Source organism: Embiotoca jacksoni, unplaced genomic scaffold (assembly GCF_022577435.1).
Source record: "Embiotoca jacksoni isolate LCO1_2020_lvr unplaced genomic scaffold, fEmbJac1.0.p SCAF_18, whole genome shotgun sequence".
Taxonomy (NCBI): Eukaryota; Metazoa; Chordata; class Actinopteri; family Embiotocidae; genus Embiotoca; species Embiotoca jacksoni.
Genome location: NW_027185318.1, coordinates 11,998,331 through 12,022,330, shown reverse-complemented (window position 1 = coordinate 12,022,330; position 24,000 = coordinate 11,998,331). Strand labels below are relative to the sequence as shown.

Sequence of the window (24,000 nt, the reverse complement as noted above, 5' to 3'; positions counted from 1 at the left end):
AAAAAAAAAAAAAAAAAAAAGAGAGGCTTCCTGAGTCCCGCATACTGCGATTCACATCTCATTCAAGAGAGGTTTTTTTTTTTTTGTACAGTCTGAAAACGGACAGACAGATGAACACATGCAAAGCAGAGGAAAAAGCTTTCATTAGAAGTGATTCAACAGGATGAATATAAAGTAGCAGGGGAGTCAGACAAATAATAATAATTAAAAAAAAAAAAAAAAGATAAAATATAGATAGATAAAAATGGCGCCCTTATTTTTTTTATGAAGCAGCCTCTTCCTGTTTCTGTCACCGTAAATCAAGCAGGATTTCTCATTTTCACTGTTTCACCTTTCCCTGTTGACTGACACGTTCCTCTTCATCGCTGTCATGTCTTCATCCCTCCCTCACTCACCCCCTCTCTGTCTTAAAGCAAATAAGGTCTACATGAGGTCTCACACTCAAACACACTCTCACACACTCTCACACACACACACACACACACACACACACACACACACACACACACACACACACACACACAGATGACATGTTTATTAATCACCTCTTTAGCCGAGCTACCGGCCTGATTTACCGCTGATTTCTTACCTGTCAACGCTGAGGACAGCTGCCTGACATTTACAGGTAGAACCACTCTGCAGTATGTCTCTCTTTCTCTCACATACACACACACACACACACACACACACACACACACACACACACACACAGACAGACAGACAGACAGACAGACAGACAGACACACACACACACACACACACACACATAAACAGACACACATATGCACACAAACATAAAAGCACAAGCTGAGATGGCTCTGGAAAAATTATGCACACACACTCAAGCGCAATAAATCTGTGTATGAAAGCCCAATGAACTCTATACCGTCTGGCGTACACGCACACACACACGCACACATACACGCACACGCACACACACACACACTCCCAACTTCCTGTCATGTCACAGTGACATCTGCAAGGAAAACCACACAAGATCAAAAGTGAGGCCTCAATGCATGATGGGAAAGGACTGGGCTATGTCAGAAATAATCAAAAGAACAAAAACCCATAATAAAACGTTATATTTTAAAACAATAAACTGCCACATAACGCGTCACACTATTTCAACATATTAAAGGCGAAAAAGTGAAACGTGGAGAGATTGCTTAGATACGTTTAATGTTACTATAAAAAAAAAACCACAAAAAAACGAGCCAGCTTCATCGAAATAATTCTCGATAGGTTTGCTACTCGGATGATGTCACCTGCTCTCGAACGAAACCCAGAAAGTCTAAAGTACATCAGTGAAGGAGGGCGTGAATCAGCTACTGGACGGTTAGCTGTTAGCGGTGATGCTAATGGAGGAGCGAACCAGAGAGAGAGAGAGAGAGAGAGAGGAGAGAGAGAGAGAGAGAGAGAGAGAGAGAGAGAGAGAGAGAGAGAGAGAGAGAGAGAGAGAGCGATTCTGTTCAGACAAGTCCGAGTTTGCTGAAACGGCCTGTTGCGTTACTGCAGCTGATTTACAACCGTTTGTATGCCGTTCTTTATTAAACAGTTTCGTTTTTGATTACTCGTTGCCTTGAACGTGTTAATGTGTGCCGCCACAAAACGTAAAGCTGCTGATTCACCGTTCGGGTCTCATTTGACGAGCATTTGATATTTCAAACACTTGAGGCTAAAGTTATACGATGTATGTTTCCTCGTTCTTGAAGTTCTTAACCAGCGTGTGAATCATATCCGCCAGATAATGTTGGATTGTGCGGCATTCGGACGAGGAGCCACGATGACAATACGTTTGATTTGTCTGGAAAAGGGATATGAAACATGTCTTTTGACTTTCTGCGCTTGCAACAAAAGGAGGCTAATTTCATGGAAGAAGATGAATCTAAAGAGCGGGCGGTCTGACTCTCGCGGGCCTCGCAGGTTGAGTCGGGTTAGAGCTGTGACATCAGCAAAGATATTGTGACTTTTTCGCTCACCATGCCTTCCTATCTGAAGAATTACAGAGCGAGGGTTTTGGAAAGGAGCCCCGCGTTCAAGCTGCTCGCGGTGCGTTTGATGTTGGAGGCGTCTTGCCATGCGCTTAAAACAGCCCCACGAGTGGGCATGTCACGGGCAAGATAAGAGAAATCAAGCGCTCCTCATGTCTGGGCAAAAGGTTATTTTGACATTCAGGAGAGGAGAGGAGAGGGAGAGGAAGAGGAGGAAGAAGACAAAGGGAAGTAAGGACAACAAATTAAAATTGTGGCAATGGGAGAAGAAAGGAGGAGAAAAAGTTGGAAGAAATAAAGGGGGGAGGGGGGTGAACTTAAGGTATGACCACAAATCCAAACAAAACAATTAATCATAATCAACTTGAAAGTACAGAAATCCAGATGGCAAAAATGAAAAAAAAAAAAAAATCTGCCAAATAAACACTGACTACAAATCTTTGCATGTTACTTTCACCCTGCAAGCGTTTCGCATCACCTGATCACCTGTAGTTTGCGGGAAAGGATTTAACTCACGACGCAGACGAGAACTATTCACATTGGAGAGGTTTAAAGGTGGATGCTTTGAGCGTCCATTTTGTCAGAATGTTTTTTAACGAGAGTGCTTTCTCTTTGGCAGACCGACGCAGGAAGAGAAGAAAGGGAGGACGGGAGGACGGGAGGCGGGAGGCGAAAGAAAACAAGAGAATCTCTTATTTTCTCTCACCTCCGGATCGCCAGACATCCCAGCAGGACACAGTAAATAAGAGTGTGTGTGTGTGTGTGTGTGTGTGTGTGTGTGTGTGTGTGTGTGTGTGTGTGTGTGTGTGTGCGTGAAAGAGAGAGCGAGAGTTTCCAGCAGGTTTCACCGCAGTCTTTCAGAGGTAAGACAGGATCAGCACCGAATCCCTGCTGATGATGACACACACACACACACACACACACACACACACACACACACACACACCCCACATGTGCTGGTACCAATCAAACAGGCTGCAAAGACGTAAACAACACAGTGCAGGTGTGTTAACGGCAGCCGTGTGCTGCAGGAGGAGTGTCTCCGGGCTGTCTCCTATGGATTAATCCATCGTGTTGACCTGAGACATAAAATATTTGAGATTCAAGTAAAACCAGAGTTCTTCGTCTGCCAGAAAAAACCCTTTTGAATTTTGTTCAATTGAACTAAATAAGAAGGTCTTGTTAGATTTGCCATAGGCCTACGACCTCATATCGTCTTCTTGCAGATATCCGTGGAGCTGCATGTCTCTGGTCCGCGATTCCCGGCCCCACCAACAGTTCACATCCCGGATCTCTGTGCTGCTCTTTTCTCTCTCCGCTCTCCCCCTCAAAGCCAACCAGTGGAGGCAGATGGCCGCTCTCCTATAAGCCTGGCTCTGTCGTTTCTTCCTGTTAAAAGGGAGTTTATCTTTTCTCCCTCCTAGTTTACGTGGGAATTGTTGAATTGTTGGTTTCCTCTGTATAATGTTGTAAAGTTCTGCTGAAAGGACTTTACTGTGTTAAGGGCCTTGAAATAATCTCAATAAAACTGAATTGAAGATTCTATATTTGTCTCACTCCTCACAAATCCCTCGTGCAGACCCGCACCAATAATGATCCTTTAAGTAAGAGCTGTGTGTGTAAAATCCTTTGTGCCACTGAGCTCCGTTACTGTTCAAAAAAACGATTAAAAACGCAACAGTGAGTCAACAGCCGACATGTTCCTCCATTATCGTGAACACACAGCATCCTACACCATCCTGCCGCCACAAATGCTCATTGGGGGGGAATCTGAAAGTTAAGAAGCAAAGTGTGGGACTAAAGAGTCGCCGATTCGATTCCTTGGTCCGACAAATGCAAACAGCCATGCTGAAGTGCCATTGAGCGAGGCACCAACCCCCCCTCCCCCCAACTACTTCGTGTGTTTTACTTGTCACCAATGGGTTGAATGCAGAGGTCATGTTCCTGTGTGTACAAAAGGGGTAACAAATATTCTTTTTCTGGAAGCTCCAAGCCCGGATTAATCCGCCGCAAAATATAGCCCCCCCCCCCCCCAAAAAAAAAAAAGTAATACGCCTCCGGCCCTCATCAAGTCATGCTCCTCCAAAAACGAAACTGTTAGAAATCTGCAGGACCGGCAGAGGGAATCAGTCCAGAACGTATCCCAACTTTCTACGCAAGGTAAGAATCTCTTGCGCTTTCGTAACAATCCGACGGCGACTACGAAGAAGGTCATTAAGGCGAAGGACAAAAAGACCGGGAGAGTGAGGGGAAGGGAACAGACAGAGAGAAAGACAGAGGAGTTTAGTGTCTGTCTGATCCAGTAAATCCAGCCGAGTCGCACACAGATCACAGCTCTGTCTGTCAGCCTGCATCTACCGCTCTCTCTCTCTCTCTCTCTCCCTCTTTTGTTTTTTTTCTCTCCCTCAGATTCCCTCGTTCACTTTTTCCTCTCGCCTCGTTTCTCTCCTGGGCACCAAATCTCTCCCTTCTTTTTTTTTTTTTTTGTCTCCTTTTTATTTTATTTTTTTTATTTTTTTTATTCTCTAGCTCTGTGGCTCGATCGCTCGTTCTCTCTTTTTCCCTCTTGAGCTCCAAATCTCTCTCTCACTCTCTCTGTCACACATCACTGTTCACATAGATCCTCTGCCAACTCACAATACACTCTCTCTCTCTCCCTCTCGGACACACACACCACTCCACTGACACATAAACACTCCCGCAAACACACACACACACACACACACACACACACACACACACACACACACACACACACACACACACACACACGGTCCTTGACTGACAGGTCTGGCCTCATGCAGCTCTTTGACATTCACAGTGTGTCAGTATGAAAACAGAGAGGATGAGGGGCTTCAGCTGGAGAATAGAGCTCCTTTTACCCCCCTCACACACGGTATCACACACACTCACACGCACACACAAACAACACACAAACACACACAGCAATCCAGTACGCTGATGACACCCCACAAACCGCCGCAATTTGTATTTGCATTTGGGCTAACGGCGTTGCTTTACATTTGGAGAGACTCGTGCACACATCGAGGCATCTGCAAAAAAATAAATAAAAATAAAATAACTGCTGCTGACAAAGTGAGAGTCGCTGCTGAATGCCGCTGGAGTCGTTTGAGAGAAACTCAAGTTTACAAATGAGGCAATTTTTATTTTTAAGGATAAAGTTCAGCACACTGGTTTAAATCAAGTGTTACGCAGATCTTAAGGAAAACAACCACGTAGTCAAGTGAGGCGAGAGGAAAGAACTGAACACTCAAAATGTTGTTTTTGTGTTCTTACTTCTATTATTTAAGATAGTTGCCTTTAAAAAGCTGCTTAAGAAGATATCAAAAATTTTTTATTCAGGTTTGAGTGAGCACGGGCTGCACTGATGGAGGCTTCGGTCGTCGCAGAGTTTTTTTTTAATTTTTTTTTTTAGATTTGATAGAAAAGAGCAAACATTGAGGAAATCCTCTTCTTTCTTTTTTTTTTTTACGTAAGCTACACTTTTAATAAAAGAAAATTAATGTCCTTAAAGCTGATTTTCACATGAATTATCTGCAATCCAGCAACGGCTGTCTGGAAGGAGGGGAAAATAAATGTGACCGGATGATTTGTGATCATCGCATTATCCGATATGTGAGACATTCCGTTTGCAGTTGTCGTGCTAAAAGATGCAGAACTCCCAAGTTTTGTTTTGCTCCCACGGCGACGCGCTTGCAGCTGCTTTAACCTTGCTACGAGCCCATTTAAAATACACTAAAGAGACGTCTGGCTGATAAAATCGTTCGGCTTAATGTGAAACCACCCAGTTCAGTGCCGCTCGTTTGAAAAAAAAAAAAAAAAAAACGCCGCTGATAAAGAAGAAGGACAGATTTGTCTTTTGCTTCTTCTGTCCGTCTCCGTTCATATCTGTGTTAATACAGTTATCTGGGAGTGCGGCGTTGTAGGGAAATGATGGATAGAGTGATGCTCCTCGTTAATAATTCACCAAGGTGTCGCCTGCGGTCGCAGTGCCCTTCACATCGCAGCCAATCAGGGAGATTTACCCCGGAGCCTGATTGGAGGAGAGGAGGGAAAGACACCACCTGATATGCAAATGAGATAAGATATATTGTTGCATCTACACCTGACTTTTCTCTCCTTCATCTATCCATCTTTTTTCTTCTTCGCCACTTCCCCGTCTGTAATTTTTGAGTGAATCTGAGATGAATGAAAGAGTTTTTAAATTTTACGTTTTTTTTTTTTTTTTCGTTACGTCTGTTTTTCCTATCTTTCTGTTATTCGCAGTTTTTCATCCCCTCCATCTCCCCCGTCTTTCCCTACCCCCGTTCTCCTCCTCCCCCAGAGTCAAGGAGAAGTGAAAAACATCGTCTCCATCCAGACGTCAACTTGTTGAAAAGGGAATAAATCTTGGACTGAAGTTTTTCCGGGGCAAACATCGAGGAAGACGACATCTGAGTGCGGGATTGAAGTCCAAGTTGAAGGGAGAAACTAAAACGTGGTTTAAAAAGACGCAAAAGAAAGTCATGGTGTGTTATTTTGGGGAGGATGGGGTGGGGTGACTTTCCTTTGTCATAACGCCTTTTAATATAGTGATTTTTTTGTTATTTTTTTTTTTAGAGAGGGATAGAGATGTTTAAAAAGCATTCAATTCCACAGGGAGATGTGGGGAAAGATGGAAATTTCCCTTCACCACAAAACAACTATGCACGGTTGCATAGAAACTGATAGAAACCGAGCCAACGAAGGGAGTCTGATGTGCAAACTGTAAGAGCGACTACCTGTACATGACTTGTGCAACAGCGTGGACCATTTGTGGATTATGTCTTTAGCTAAGAATATGCTGGAGGACCAATCTGGCTGAATCTTTGCTGAAGTACTGGAAGCATTAGCGCAAACAAAACAGAAGAGACATTTAGATCCATGAAATATATCAAAGTATTTAAGCTATCGGCCTGTCAGACCTTAACCAGAACACACCTTACCGTACAATAACTGACCTCTGGTAAAATTCATCACACAACAATAACACCGTTGTCTGTTTTTCTTGGTTGTTTAAATATTAAAACAAAACAAAACAAAAAAAAAAAATACTTTGCACTATTGTTTTGTTAGTTTCAATTTAATTATTTTACTTTATTCTATTTTATTGTATATACTGTTGCATTTTTATATTTAATATTTTTTACTGTTATTTTATTTATTTCGTGTATCCATAAATTTTGCTGTAGTGAAAGAATTTCCCCTTGGGGATTAATAAAGTATCTATCTATCTATCTATCTATCCATCTATCCATCCATCCATCTATCTATCTTAGTCTTTACCTAAGAAAAAAATTCTACGTGCAGCAAAATTGATGGAGTTTTCTAAAGTTTTAGGAACCGATATGTGAAGTGGTAGCCAGGTGTGAACCAGGGATGGGTGACGAATTTCGAATATTCGAACAGTCATTGTAATTTCCAAAATCGATTAGTACATTTGATTTTCGTTCCTCCATATTTCCACGTCTAGTTGTAATGCGTTACTCCCGTCAGGAGGTGGCAGTAATGCGCCTAAAAGCTGCCTGTCAGCCGCATTGAATAACACAGGGAGAAGAAGTACACATATTTGAAGAAAAATCTAATAGTGCAGAGTTTAAAAATGTTAACTTTGCGCTCGTCGCTGTCGCCAGCCGTCCAATCACGGTTGGTGGAGGGGCGGAGCAAGCGTGGCTAACCACCGACACTGGTTGGTCCGCCCTTCAGAGTGGCTGAGAAAACGCTGATACAAGCCAGACTATATTCACAGCGAAAACGCATACACCACAAAGAAAACACATCTGTCCACTGTCAAATATCAGCACACAATATTTGATTTAAACTCCTTTGATCCAGAAATATATGGAAGAATATCAAACATATCCACGTATGAGTCAAAGTCTGACGACAATTCAAAAATCAGAAATGTCTGCCTGCTTGAAATTAATTGAAAAATGAAAATATTATCAAATGTTTTAAGCATTTAAGCTCAATTTCAACCTCTTCACATAATTAACGAGATAAAAAAAACAAAAAAACGTACAATTATACGGGCATTCAATGCTTTTAATTAAAGTGCGCAGGTCAATTAAGAGGTAATAATGTGAATGCTTTGTCCACTCGACTGCAGGCCGTTTACCGGGTAGCGTAGCTGGCAGGGCGACACAACAACAGTTATACCCCGATAACGATCGGAAGTACAAGACAGACGGAGAGACAGGAAGAGAAGAAAAGGTTCAAGCCTCCGAACAAACGCGGGCGCGTTTCATTTTGTGTCGATGTCTATCTGTGTATTTAGCTACTTGTGTGTTTCAGAGACACAGAAGGCAGAGTGCCCCGAGTCTCCATTACAAGGACAATATTTCCTGTCATATCTGATTTGCGGCATGGAGAGAGGAGGGGAGAGGAGGAGGAGGAGGAGGAGGAGGAGGGAGGAGGAGGAGGAACGGAGCCGCACAGAATTCTGGCTGAGGAAAATTTTTTACAAGGGTTTCAGTCAGAACAAACGCTGAAAATGTCAATAATTAGACAGATTTACATAACATTTTTTTATAAACATTTTAAACCCCGTTTTGATAGATGTACTGGACATCATGTAGACGACAAAAAAAAAAAAAGCAGCACGTGCTCAGGTTCAGTTGATGCAGAATAAACCACAACGAATGAGGAGTTCAGACAAAATTGCCGCGATTACCATTATGTTCATTCCGCCTTAGTTTTTACACTGTAAAAAAAGTTACTTCCTGCATCACTGTGGACTATTAAAACACTTTTGTCCAAAGTAACCACATACTGTTCAGCATTTTCTATCCCAGCTCATAATTACTTACAGCCTGGTATAACGCCAGAGCCTTTCATACACCCGTCAGTCCACTAGAGGATAACGTGTTAGTGTCACGCTTGGATGCGCCAGAGAGTGAAAATCACACGCATGTGCGACCGGGGACGAAGAACGAAGCCGTGCGAGGAAACTAAACTGGCGAATTACAACAACAAAAAACTCCACAAACGAAAGAGGTCGGGGGGGAGAGCGGTGGGGGGTGGGTTGGACAGAAGAAAACAGGAACCAACAAAAAGATACAAGTCGACATGGATTTCCGTTAAGTAACGCAAGAACGTTGCGTACGTTCCCTAAAATGTAGCGATGCCCCGCACGTGACGGGAGACGTTCCCCCCAAAACGGGAGGCGGGACGACTCCGTCCGTCAACAGATTTATGTCCCACGACATGAGTATTACAAGCACATCCACACACAGATGGAGTCAAACATGTTTGTAGGAATTCTCTCTCCATAGATTATGCATGCATTTATGCATAGCTGGATTTGTGCATGTCAATCGAAACTGCATGTATTCACGGTGTGTGTGTGTGTGTGTGTGTGTGTGTGTGTGTGTGTGTGTGTGTGTGTGTGTGTGCGCGCGCGCGCGCTGGACCACATCAACTTTCCAGAGCTTGTTTGTGTTTTCAGTAACATATTTTACTATCTAGTCTAGAACCTGTTGGATGTCCAACACCTGTACATTTGAAGTCACGAAGAAGGTAATCCTCATCATTTCATTCTTTCTCCTTCTTCTGCTTCTTTTTATCTTCTGTAATCTTCCCTCTCGCCTCCTCTTTTCTCGCCGTTTCATCCCTCGTACCTCCTCATGCTCTCCTCTTCACTAATCGCCCTCTCATGTTTTCTCCCCTATCCTCGCACGTCTTTTGCTTTCCTCCTTCCTTTTTTTCCCGTCTCCACTCATTTCTTCCTCTTTCCCTCACTCTCCATCCTCCTCACTAATTACCCCGCTATCTCCTCTCCTCTTCTCCTCCGTCCATGTTTTCCCTCTCGCATTTGTTTTGTTTATTCTCCTTTTCAATATCTCCTACAACTCCTTCTCTCCTCTCCCTCCCTGTTCTTTTTTTTACTCCTCTAATCATCCTCTCGTCCTTTCACTTCCATGGTAACGGACAGTCAATGAAAAAGGCATTCAGTAACCAAGGAAACTTAACACAGTCTGTGCTGCCCTCTGTGTGTGTGTGTGTGTGTGTGTGTGTGTGTGTGTGTGTGTGTGTGTGTGTGCGTTCTGTCTCCATGGGAAATGTGAATGGCTGGCAAGAGACAGAGGAGTTCTAATGGACACCATGAAAGAAAGAAAGAAAGAAAGAAAGAAAGAAAGAAAGAAAGAAAAGAACGAAAAGAACGAAAGAAAGAACGAAAAGAACGAAAGAAAGAAATACTTCCCCCACTTCTGCTTCCTGAAGCTAAACCCCAACAGACAGAAAAGAAACTGATAGCATGAGTTACTATATACATTGGATGGTCATGAAAAACATTAAGTTACTTCTGTGCTGCATTCCCGTAGCTTTGTGTGTCCGTCGATGATGTTGATACATCAATCTGTACTCGGTGCGACGAGAGCAAAATATCACAGCTAACATAAACAGGATTTCGGATTAATGAAAAAAAAAAAAGTAGAATTAAAATTCAATCTCGTACTTTTCTTGCTGTAATAATTTGTAAAGTAAATCTCCTTGTGCAATTTAGGTAGGTTTTCTGTATTTTCAAAATTGTGAAATTATGTGAAAGTGACAGAGTGGGGAAAACGAGGCTGTAAACGGAAATCTCAGATGTAGGCACGGACAGGAAAATAGGAAGATGACTTGATAAGAGCAACATGTATTTTTTTCACTCCTCTTCTGGAGCCTCTGGCTTCTGAGTCTTCACTGCACATCTGTAAATAACATAAATAACAGGCCGAAATGGGAAATGAAATAAGGGGGGGGGGGGGGAATAAATAAATTCAGCCGTCTATTGGCGATGTTGTTGTTTCGTTTTTTTTTTTTTTCCCCTTTACTGTAAATAATTGCAGCAATGTGGCGGCCGCATGTTCTGCAGATAAAAATTACAGAAAACAGCGCGGCCGCAACTTCAAAGTCCAACACAAACACAGAGAGAGGGGTGGGTGGGAGGGGCGGGGGGAGGAGGGGAGGGGGTCGGAGGGGGAAAAAAAATAAAGACAAAAATGAAAGAGAGGAAGGTATAGAGCGAGAAAAAAAGACAGATAGATAAAGAAAGAGAGGGAACATATTGCCACTGTGTCAATACAATATATATGCTAATCATGCCTTTAGTATATGTGTGAATTTCATTACACATAAAGGACTAATACAGTTGTGAAGAAAAACAGCATGGAGCCCTAAAACCAATGACTGTCAAGGTAATTTACAGCTGGGCACGAGTCAGAAATGCTCCAGCAGGCAGACGGGAAAAAGATAAACCGGATGCTAAAAATAAAATTAGCTAATGGAATAGGTCTATGGTTAGTTCTTCAATCCATTTATGACACTTGACAAAATACAAGATGTGTTCTATGCAGCCACTCTTTTCTTTTTGATTATGTTTGCCGTCTTTGAGTCAGATATGGCTACATTATACAGAGCTTCCTCTTTTCTTTTTTTCTTTTTTTGTGGTCTAAATATAATGAAAAAAAAAAAAAAAATCTCATGGTGTCCCGCAAGTCTGAAAGTGCATTTTGGAGTAAATAGGTTGTTGTGTTTCAGGTTAGCGGACGTCAACATCGAAAATATTGTGTCAGATTGAGCTGAAAGAGTTTGTTTCTCTTTAGCTAGCGGTTCAGTTTATCTGCTCGCTGTTTCTCTTTGAAAAGCTGTTCGGTTCAATTTCAAATACAATACGTATTATACAACAAGTAGTTCCGGCCCAGCCATCTGATTGGTCGACTGTACATTTGGAACGTGCTCCAATCACCATAAAGCATCACACCCTGCTCATCACTAGAAATATCCCTCCACCTTCTCAATGGGACTATATAATTGGAATTGAATTTCATATAATATGCAATATAATGTTGTTTTTACTTGTTATAGGCCGACTCAATTGTGACCCATTTGGCCACAATGTATGTATGTATCGATATCTTTTTTCAGCTGATATCGTACTTACAACGAGATAGAGCGAGCTAAGCCGTTTAGCGTTTCTATGCGCTGTGGTTATTCAGTTTGAGAAACAATCTCTAGAAAGCAATAAAACGGACTAGAGCTCGTCTCTGTTCCACATTCACTTCTACTGACGCGACCGGTTGTTTCCCAGTTGTCCGTCATACCCCATGTGTTGCCATGGAAACGGAGATCACATAAGCAAACTGTTTTGCATTTTGACAACGAATGGCCCCACAGTATAAATACACTGTGGTTACATATTTTGTTTACATGTTCACTTGTTGCATAATCGTACTATACTCATAATGACACACAATATACCATTATTAATAATGATAATTAATATTGCTTAAAAAAAACTGGTCATCCAACTGAAACTGATGCTCTTGGCTATGACGTGCTTGGTGTTCGAGCGGTTAAGTCGTGAGAACTAAATTGACAATTTATCAATTTGCCGTCTAACCAATTTATTTACTTATTAACTCTTTTTCTTCTTCAACCATTTCTGAAAACAAACACGTCACAACTCGTGAATTCAATAGCTAACGCGTGAGGGGGACGTTCAAATGAACTCCTCTCGTGAACGCGGTCAACCTGACATCTTTTGAAAGCATCATAATGGTCCACGTTAGTTACTAGTTACTGGTTTAGATGCAGCAATGCCTCCTTTTTTGGGGGGAAATGTAAAGTTGAAGTTTCAGGATTTGGTGGTGCTTTAATCAAAAGTCGTATCTTCTTGTTGAGAAATGAGTCTTTGAAGGTGCCATTAAATTGTTCCACCTGTACCTTTTTTTTTTTTTTTTTTTCCCCCCAATTAAACCACAAACTACTTTTTGTTTCTTATTGACCCTTGTTCATTAATCTGTTTCCTACTGCGTAAAACACATTTCTCTCACTTTTTACTCTCAAGTGTTGGCTAATGAACAGTACACACAGACAGCTGACCCACACATTCACGTTTCCACATGCACACAAGTTGAAATCCAAGTGCACTCCGACATGTTCATTTTCTCACACACACACACACACACACACACACACACACACACACACACACACACACACACACACACACACACACACACACACACAAAGTGAGTTAGCACAGCCACAATATGGATATACAGTATAAACAGCCAGCTAATTCATATGTATGGATTTCAATGAATCTCTGTGTGTGTGTGTGTGTGTGTGTGTGTGTGTGTGTGTGTGTGTGTGTGTGTGTGTGTGTCCATGAACTGTCAGGGTTTCAGGGTTTCTCTGTGTATAAATGTGAGTAGACAGACAGCTGCAGGCCATGAGATGTCAAGGTGTGTGTGTGTGTGTGTGTGTGTGTGTGTGTGTGTGTGTGTGTGTGTGTGTGTGTGTGTGAGAGTGTGCATTTCCATCAGCTTTCAGTAGAATTCAACAGCTCACTATATCACTGTCTACCTTCAACACGTCGTCTTCCTCTTTCTCTCTCCGGCTGTCCATTCACTTCCTCTTTACGTCTCTTTTTCCACTTTCCCTTTTTCCAAATATTTAGTTCTCTCCACTTCCCTATCCAAGTTCCCTCCTTTTATCTTGGAGGAAATTTTACTCTGAAATATCGGGATTACAGCATCGTGGCACACGAGCGTGGTCCTCTACTGTCACCAAACAGACTGTATACATTTATTATGGTGTAAAAATGTGTTTAACACATATTCATAAGCAAAACAAAACAATCAGTCAATTTACACGGATCCCAAAAACAACATATATGAGCGTTTTAGGCACCCTCTAGAGGACCTACAAGTCCTCACACCTAAATGACATAGTTTGACAGGCAACAGGCATATCAGACCTTCATTGGCATGGTAACTACAGTATAAACAAGGCAAACTTTATGAAATGGCTTTGTTAGGTTGTCAATTTTAGTGGCTTTTAGCCCTTAAACATATGAGCCAAAGCAGTTACATACATCTATTGACATCAATAAGGGACTTATCAGTCATCAAACCCCAACTCTACATCCGGATCACATCTGAATGTTAGCAGCTATATATCAACATTTTCCAAAAGCTTGTGTTTTCAGTTATAGTTCTTCACTCTGTATACGGACTTCAGAAAAAGCTCAGCTCTGGATGGGAAAGTGTTGATCAGAGGCCAAAACCAAGAGAAATGTGCGTTTTTGTACAGATGTGGCCTGTATGTGTTCGCATGTCTGTCTATGTGAGTTTGTTCACATATTTTGTGTGTGTGTGTGTGTGTGTGTGTGTGTGTGTGTGTGTGTGTGCGCGTCCAATGCTACTGAGTATCAGCGTCAGACAGAAAATAAACCATTTAAAACATGCAGGGCAATTATTCCTGAAAAGAATTTCTGCAGGGGCATTTAGCTTCTCCTTTTCATTCTGTTACACACACACACACACACACACACACACACACACACACACACACACACACACACACACAGAAATAAAGATACCAACACAAATTCCCAGACAAGCTGTAGATCGCTTGCATACACAATCACACACACAGACAATAAATACAAACACATACCGACTCGCACTCTCAGAGAAATCACAGCCAGACTGTTACACACACACACACACACACACACACACACACACACACACACACACACACACAACTATGCAGGAAGACAGCGATGCGGCGGTGCGTCGAGGAAGCGTGGCCGATCGGCATTAATATTTATGGTCTGCTTTGCAAAGAGAGAAACATTGATAAGCTGCAGTTTTGAATATTAACGCTGACTTTATTTAAAAAAATGCATTAAAGAAAAATATTCTGCTCAAATTAAAGAAAGCGAGAGAGCGCGCGCGGAAGAGGAGCACCACAGCACGTTATTTGGGTGAGCTCCATAAACGGGAGGCAGGAGCGACAGAGAGAAGAAAGTTAGCTGAGGGATGAGGAATCTTTCCAAAGAGTCATTTATATAATGGTTTAGGCCATCTTCAAAGTCTCATAAAGGAAGAGTTGAACATTTTCGGGGAAATACAGTTTGCTTTCTTTCTGAGAGTGAGATGAGAAGATAAATACTAATCTGCCTGTGAGTTAAATACAGAGTGGGAGTGATGACTTGATTAGCCTAGCTTAGCAAAAAGACTTGAAACGGGAGGAAACAGCGAAAACAGAATACACTTGGCAACTCCTCTGAAGCTTCAGGGTGACATCTCTGTCAAGATTCGTATTCATCACGCTGTCATCCAGCTCATGGATCAATGACACAGGTTGAGTCAACATGACAGCAAACACCAAACATGGAGGTTGAACCTGCTGAGTTCAAGAGAAGGAACTGGTCTTATTTCTTGCCAAATGATGGCACTTATTAACTATTTAATTTTGTTCTGAGAAAGCGACAACCAACAGTGACGTCTCCGATCGGTTTGTGAACGGCAGTTATGAAGCCTCGAGTTCAGATTTTGGCTGTCACCATCTTGCTAGTTAAGAGCGGTTTGGAGCCGGAAGTGACCATTTATGAACGAGTTGGGGGGGAAGTGAACGGTGGATCTGGCTCGATCTGATTGGAAACCAGCCGACGCCCACACATAGCCGTAAACCGTAAATAGCCGTAAACGGCAGAAAACGAATAAGAAGAAGCGACTTCAGCAAGCAATACCAAAAGAAATTGCAGTGAAATTTTTACTGACTTTGAATTTAATGAAAGAAGTTGAGTGGGAGTCTACAGTTTTTGGAGCCAACCTCTAGTGGCACTCTAGTGGTATTGCAGCTTAAGGCACTTCTGCATCGGCCTCATTTTTCAGACCCGGAAGCTAAGTCCACTTTTATACACAGTCTGTTTATGAGCCAAAAGAAGAGAACGAAGAAACAACATACCCACTCTATCCAATAGTTTGAGTTGCTATTTCAGTGAGGATGGTAACTTTAAATAGAAACTTGAAATAAGCAGCTGTGTAAGTGTCCAAAACATCAATTTACCGCTTACTGTGGCGTGAACTAACGAATGATGATTACATGAGGAGCGGTAAATTAACAGGGGAGCATATACTTTATATAGACACACACACACACACACACACACACACACACACACACACACAAAGAGAGACAAAACACAACCTCTCAGCAGGACAGGTAAAGAGATCTGCAACAGTGAAAGTCACTGTAGCTCTCTCTGTCAGCCATTAGAGCATTACACATATTGTACTGTTCTCTGTGCAACCAAACAAATCCATCTCTCTCACACTCACACGCGCGCACACACACACACACACACACACACACACACACACACACAATGTCCTAAGTGCAGGATCAAGACGTTGTCTCTTGGCTGAGTGCCCGGATTTGGACGTGGCAGCCGCACACAGACATATACACAAATTGCTCCATGACCTTGTCTGAATGCTGCACGCTAAATACTGGCAGAAATAATAAGAGAGAAAAAGAGGCGAGAGGGGCGAGAGGGACGAGAGAGACGGACGGAGGACGACGAGGGAGGACAGGACAGGTGAAGAGCGAGAGGAGGGAAGGAGGGAGAGGACGGCGGAGGGAAAACTGAGAAGAGGAGAAGAGGAGACAAGAAATGACGGGAAGAAAGAAGGGTTCAAGGCGGGCAACATGTACGTGATAAGAAAAGTAGGAAGAGGGGAGGAGAGTGACTGAAGACATAAATGGTAAAGGAAACATCAAATGAGATCTTATTGATTAAAAAATAGATGGAAGAAAACTTTGATGAAGGAAAAAGAACGCAGACAAAAAGAAACGGATGGACAGACAGAACAAATGAATGAGAGACAGCAGAATGAAGAGACCAACTTCAGGGCTCAACATGGGTAAGAAAAGAGGAGGAAACCGAAGTGAGGAAACAGAACAAAGGATGGGAAGGAAAAGGGACATGGGAGCACAAACAAGATGAATGATAAATAAAAAAAGAAGGCATTATTGAGGTAAAATGATGCAAAGTGATAAACAACAATAAAGAGAAGAGAGGGCAGTAAATTGAGGTGTAGAGGAGAAAGAAACAGAACAGATGCTGAACTAGTTTTGTCCTGCTTCTTTTTTTCTTTTTCTTTTAAATAAAATGATGTTCATAAACTTCATGATTTAAAGACAAACTACTCTCACTCAATATTATCATCTTTTTATATTCAAAATAAAGAGAGGATGTGCAGCAGATCCTACTTTCTTCCTCAGAGCAAACAATCGTATTTTTTGTATCTTTCATTCATAAAAAAAAAAAAAAATTCTTTATCAAAATCTTCAGCTTGTATTTATACCTGAGCGTTTCACTCTGCATCCGTGGGTGGGTGGGTGGGGGGTGGGGGGGAATCGAGTGCTCGCAGCATCTCCCGGGCCCTCCTAACGCCTCCCTCTCTTGAGGGCCTCCCTCCACCCCCCGATCAGGCGATTTACAGCGCTCACTTGTTGGGAGACGCGCAGGGGCTGTTGTGTGGTGAACAAGTCGCTCCTCTATCAGCGGGCCCCCGTTGTCCGGAGCGCCGCGCTGATTTTCATTAGCGATAGCGGCTCGCACAAATCAAAAAGTCGAGGCGCTCGGGGCACCAGCGCCACGCTCCTTTAATTTCCTGTTGTTGGGAGACTGAAGGATTGTGGGGCAGCGGTGAGAAACAGGAAGCACGATAAAGCCGTCCGCGTGGCCGCCTCTGGAGGTGGAGGATGGTGTGTGTGTGTGTGTGTGTGTGTGTGTGTGTGAGAGGCTGGTTTCATTGTGAGGATGTGTATTTGTAAAGTGAATTCCTGGCTGTGTGTGTGTGTGTGTGTGTGTGTGTGTGTGTGTGTGTGTGTGTGTGTGTAAGACAGTGATCAGCTGACATCAGAGGTCATACTCAGCCCTCCATTTCCAGAAACTTTTTTTTTTTTTTTTCCTCCTCGTGGGCTTCATAAGAAAACCCATGACGGATGTCTGACCCCACTATACGGTGCGTTTACCTCTGCAGTCACCCCGACAACCAGGTTTTCATACTGCTCGCCACGGCATGTTGCCGTGGCAACCATGGTATGCCTGACAAATAGATGATGATGATGATGGTGGTGGGTGGGGAGGGAGGGCATTATAAGACAGAAAACAGAAAGTCTCAAAACTTAATTAGGTTTCTTAATACAGTAAATTGGCAAATACATGCAAAGACTCACACAGAGACACATGTGAACACACAAACCGGAGTCGGTGAACTTATGTGCGGCCGGAGATGAAGTTTTCTTCAGACTTGGCAGTGTCTGTGTGTCCAGTAAACACACATCACCTCATCATCCCATCGTCTAACACACAGCTGCAGTTGTCACCCTGTTTCCCTTTCATGTTCCCAGTATATCCTGTTCCCCTTTCATGTTCCCAGTATACCCTGTTCCCCTTTCATGTTCCCAGTATACCCTGTTTCCCTTTCATTTCCCCAGTATACCGTTTCCCTTTCGTGTTCCCAGTATACCCTGTTCCCCTTTCCTTTTCCCAGTATACCATGTTTCCCTTTCATTTTCCTTGTATACCCTGTTCCCCTTTTGTGTTCCCAATATACCCTGTTTCCCTTTCATTTTTTTTTTTTTTTTTTACATATTCTCCCAATGTCTCCCCTCCTTCTCTCTTGCTCCCTGTCTCCATCTTCTCTCTCTGTGAGTTTCACGACTTCTCCGAACAGGGTGGTAAAAAAAAAAGAAAAAAAAGAAAGAGAGAGCTAATGACCCGCTCTTGTCTTTCCGTAATGGTCTTTAATTTAACAGGCCGTCCAGGGAGCCGAGCTGCTGGCAAAAAGCACTGCAGCTACGAGATGTCAGTGAATCTGATTTGTCATTAAGAGGCAACCTGAGAGAGCTGAAGAGCAGATGAAGCAACGTTCAGCTGAGTACAGTTTAATTGTAGCAGTATGTGAGCTGGCATATGTGTGCTGTCCTCCAAATGTAATAAACACACAAGGAGTTATTACCAAGGAAGCCTTATTCAGCAAACTAGAACAATCATTGAAGTTACAATCCAGGTAGTTTTCTTTATTTCAAACGCCATTATTGTTTCAGTGAAGGTCATACCAACACGTCCTCCAACTCATAAAACCATACGGGTCATTTGTTCCGACCCTCAAATTCAACCCATCGGGGTGTTTCCTAAATTAACGCCCTTGGTTAATGTTTAGGCGCAACAATACACTTGGTGAATATTTGGGAAAGATAATAGTTTGGGTTACAATGATGACTTAAGTCATGTTGTGAGCTAACATTAGTACCTTTTTTTTTTTTTAAGTTATGCAACCTTCGTCATCATGGCAACAGTACAAATTAAGTTTTAAAATGCTGTACGACTTATGGTTGGAAATGTTTAGTTTTTTGATATGCTACAAAACAGATAACAAGTTGAAGAAGTAGTCAAAATGTCTGTTTTAGAACTGCACTGACTGTGAGACTCTCAAAAACACCAATTCAGACAGCCTTCATATATCACACACCGAAGGAACCAATCCATCAACTTGGGGGCGGGGCTTTCCACATCATCTAGCTGCAAGCAAGCAATGGGTGGAGACAGAGGCCGGGACTATATGCAGATTCATTAGCCCTGGGTGTACTGAAGGAAAAGGTCTAATGTTACATCGCAGCAGCTTTAGGGCATTTAGAGGAGTTTTGTTTGGAATTTTTTTTTATATATATTTAATTATGGTGAACACAGATATTTTTAAAGGTGACAATAGCTCAAGTCAGCCTGAGAAAAAGATTCAGGTAGATGCAGCTTGTGATTGGAAAACAAATACAGCAACGTAGCTTTCCTTCACCCGAATGGGACACACCGTTTCCTAACAAATCAGTCCCTCTTCACTCATTTTTTAATTTTTTTTTATCTATACTCAATCAAACATATTTTAATACCAAGCGATCAACGGATCAGATGGTATTACCCAGACAACAATCACATGTCAGTACCAGGCGTAAACATGGTCAAGAGTTTGTGACGTCTCGCTCTGTTCTTAAATGTTGGACCGATCACACCAACCCAACATCATCCTCAGGCCCTGCTGATAGTACACAACAAAACACAAACACACACAGAACCCAACAGGTCCACTGAAGACAGCGTTCAGCCAATTCAATCTGGTGTTTCTTCAATCAATATATAAATATCTGAGTGTAAAAGCTAAAACCACGGAGATAAACACACATGCTCCCCGCTGGGACCGAGCAAAGGAGGCAGATGTAACCCATGCAGGAGGCGGTTATATCAGCATTTTAAACCTATTACACACACACACACACACACACACACACACACACACACACACACACATACACAATATGGATACAGTCATACACTGTCTACCGTTTCGTTTGGTCGTCGCGCCAGCCATCTAACATCGCTTTCTGCCCAACAGTTTTAATGGAAATCGTTGGTGGCCGGGCCTCGACCAGATCTGGTACGGAAATCTGAATTATAATCCGCATATTTCATTTGGTATCCGGGCATGGGACTGGCAATAAGGATTCACCAGGTACAGTAAACTAACACAATATGAACATAAACAAATACACACAGAATAACCAGGCCGGACGTGGTGGTGGTGGTGTGTGTGTGTGTGTGTGTGTGTGTGTGTGTGTGTGTGTGTGTGTGTGTGTGTGTGTGTGTGTGTGTGTGTGTGTGTGTGTGTGCGCGCGTGTGAGTGGCGAATCCAGGCTGTAATAGTCCATGCTAATGAAGCTAGCGTCGGGGGCTAGCATGCCAAATCTGCTAGCAGACAGCGCCATTTGACTCCTGTAACTGGATTATGCAAATCGGACGCTCATCACAGCTCTGGGAGACGAGTGATACATAATTTATACCAGAGAAGAAGAAGAAGAAGAAGAAGAAGAAGAAGAAGAAGAAGAAGAGCGAGTGGGGGAAGGAACACACACACACACACACACACACACACACACACACACACACACACACACACACACAAAGACGCGCCGACGTGCAGAGGGACACGCGGCTATCTGTCATATTCAGCGGAACACCTGCGTGACGGGTGGACATCGGCTCGTCCCAGACGCACATACTTTCAACGCAAAGCACATCCTACAAATTATCCCAGAGACAAAGAGAGGGAGAGAGAGGAAGAAGAACTTTAGACTAGAAAAAAAAAAAAAAAGGTGAGGAAGACACATGAAAAGGAAGAAAACAGAGGAAAAAGAGAAAGGAAGTGAAGGAAGACATAAAGGAGGGAAATGGAGAATATTACAGATATACACAGAGAGAGGAAGAAGGAACAGAATTAGAAAAAGGGGGAGTTAAATGAAATGTTGACTGTCAGATTAAGAAAAGGCACCTTTACATTCTTTGCTCTATTTTCTTCAAATCTCTCCATTTTGTCTCGTAAAAATTGTTCTTGCGTCATTTCATCCCCCACTAAATTTCCAAACTCCTCCTCCTTACTTCGTCTCTCTTCACCTCCTCCTTTTAAGTGTTTACCAAATTGCACAAAAAAAAAACTTCCTTGCTTACTTTTGTCTCTTCTGTTTTCCCCCTCTTTCTCTGTTTCCATTTGTTGTCGTCTTCCCTTCAGCTGATCCAGAGGAACAGATCTATTTCCTCCCCTTCATTCCATTTAATTTTTCCTCCTTCACGCTTCCTGTTTCCTCAATTTTCTTGCATGTTTTTCACTCCCCCCCCCCCTTTAACTGCATGCTTGAATCCCCTCCTGCTCTTTTTTTTCTCGTCACCACTTCCTTTCTCCCTTCCTGCCTCCCTTTTCCCCTTTTCTCCATCTCCCTCCTTCCTCCTTTCTCCCTCCTCTGTTTTATTTATTTTTTTGTTTTTTTGCCCTCCCTTCCTCGTCTAACTCTAACGCACTCGTCAAAGTTCGCTGTAATTTGTAACAAAATGAGTCAAACCGTGTACAAAAGATGACAGGAAGGTGGAGGGGAGGAGGGGAGGGGGGCACCCAAAGGTTGGCAGATATGCGTGTGTTTGTGTGGTGGCGTTGGAGGAGGAAATGAGGGAGGTAAAGGAGGAGGCGAGGAGGAGGAGGAGGAGGAAGTTATGCTGGGAGGCAGAGTAGTAAATTGTTCCATTTTTGCAGGTAATCTAAATGCTAACTAGAGGCAACTTATCACCAGAATGGATTTCCGACCATCTGTTCAAATAACAGGGGATTTGTCCGATGGCAAGCGCAAGAATGGGATGATGGCGGGAAGATTAGGCAACGGTGACGGCGTCGCCGCACGCCACGTCTCTACATTCGCGGCTCCGCAGAAAAAAAAAGAAAAAAAAAAAAACGTAAAAAGAAACGAGAGAGGGGGGAAGAAAAAAAAAAAAGTATTTTGTGCAAACAAGAACAGATGACGCCCTTACAATTACACCTGTCAGGAGCTCCGCAAAGCAATCGATCTCTGAGGCAGCCGAGCGACGCTCTCTCTCGCTCTCTCTCTCCTTTTACTTCATAGCGAAATGATTTTCTCTCTTTTCCCTCCTTCACCCTCCCTCCCTCCCTCCCAAAATCTTTCTCTACTTTTCATTCTTATGCTCTCTCCATCGCAACTCTTCTTAAACAATTTGCAGAGAAAAATGCTTTTTTGATGTGCGACAAGACGACATTTGACTTTTCGCTCGGAGTCGGCGTGAGAAAACAAAAGCCAGGAGGAAACACAAAAGGTAAGAGGAAATGGGGGAGGAAGGAAGGGGAGGAGGAAAAACAAGTGCAGAGGAAACAAGATAGGGGATAACAGAGAGGAGGGAGGAAACAAGTAGACAAAAGAGGAGGCATAAGATGAAGTGGGACGTGGAAGAAGTAAGGAGGGAGAGAAGAGATATGGAAAGATGAGAAGAAAGAGGGAGAGGAGAAGAAATGGGAGAACAGAAAGGAAGAGGTGATGAAGGAATCAAAGAAGAAAAGGAAGGAAATAGAAGGAGAGTGAGAAAGTGGACATTTGTGAGAAAGAGGGCAAGAGGGAAACGATTAGGAGATGTGCAGTGAATAGAGGGAAGAGAGATGTAGAAGGAGGAGGAGGAGAAAGGGGATGAGAGGAGAGAGTGACGGAGGAGGAGAGACAAAAAGGAAAGCAGAAAAGAGGAGGGGAAGACGAGAGGAAGGACAGAACAGACAGGTGAGGAAGAGGATGGGAGGAGAGAAAGTGGGTAAAGGAGAGGAGACAAAGATGGAGGAAATGAGTGGAAAAGAAGGAAAGGGGACGGGAAACAGGAAGATCAGGTGAGAGAAGGTCGAGGAGATCAGGTGAAGGAGTGAGGGATGAGGGGATGCAGTGAAAGGAAGAAGGAGGTCGATAACAGTGAAATGAGAGCGGAGAAGAAGAAGAGGCAAAGCTGCTGAGGAAACTGTGTAAGGGAGGACGAGTAATTAATGGAGAGACGCCATGAATGAAAGTGGGAGAGAGGGATGAAGGGGGAAGAATAGCGGGGGTGACAGAGCGTGCAGTTTACTGGCCCAGGAAGTGTTCTCAGGCCGCAGGCCAATCGGCTTGGCTCGTTCCGCCCGTGTCACTAACAGCCCATTGGCTGATGAAAGCCGTCCTTTATTCGCCGTTTCAATCGACGCCTCACACCATCAAAGAAGAGTCGTTTATCTTTCCCTTCCATCGCCCACACACACACAACTTCCCCCTCTTTCTCTCTCTCTCGGACTCCTGATCCATCTCCTCCTCTCTTTTTCTCTTACTACACTCACAATTTGTCTCTCCGTCTCCAAAAATGCCTTCGCACAACAAAAGAGGACAAAAAAACCCTCCAGATTCAACGATTGTTTTCGTCTTAAAACGAGGGGTTAGTTCCACCTTAACAAGGCCAAAGATGCACATCACCAGAGTTCGATTCATTTTAACTAAAAAAAAAATGGACTTTATCTTACTTTCCCAACACATTCCACCTTAACATAAAGGCTTTGCTGCACTTTAATAGAAACCTATAGTCCACCTTAAAAAAGGACTAGAAGGCCACATGCTCCACTTTTATCTGATTTACAAAAGGACTCAAATCCACCTTCAAAAAAGATTTGAATTTATTTTGCTACCAGAAAGTCAAATACCACCTTAACAGCAGGTTGGTTAAAACTAACCAGAATCCCTCATCCCACCTTAACGTGCACAAAAGGCTGCGAGAGTATATGGA

The 24,000-nt window shown here is 43.0% G+C and overlaps 1 protein-coding gene across 1 annotated transcript in view; it reads right to left on the bottom strand.

Moving 5' to 3' along the window:
* LOC138200256 (neuronal PAS domain-containing protein 3) overlaps positions 1-24,000 on the bottom strand; it is a 268,641-nt gene that overhangs the window by 197,204 nt on the left and 47,437 nt on the right.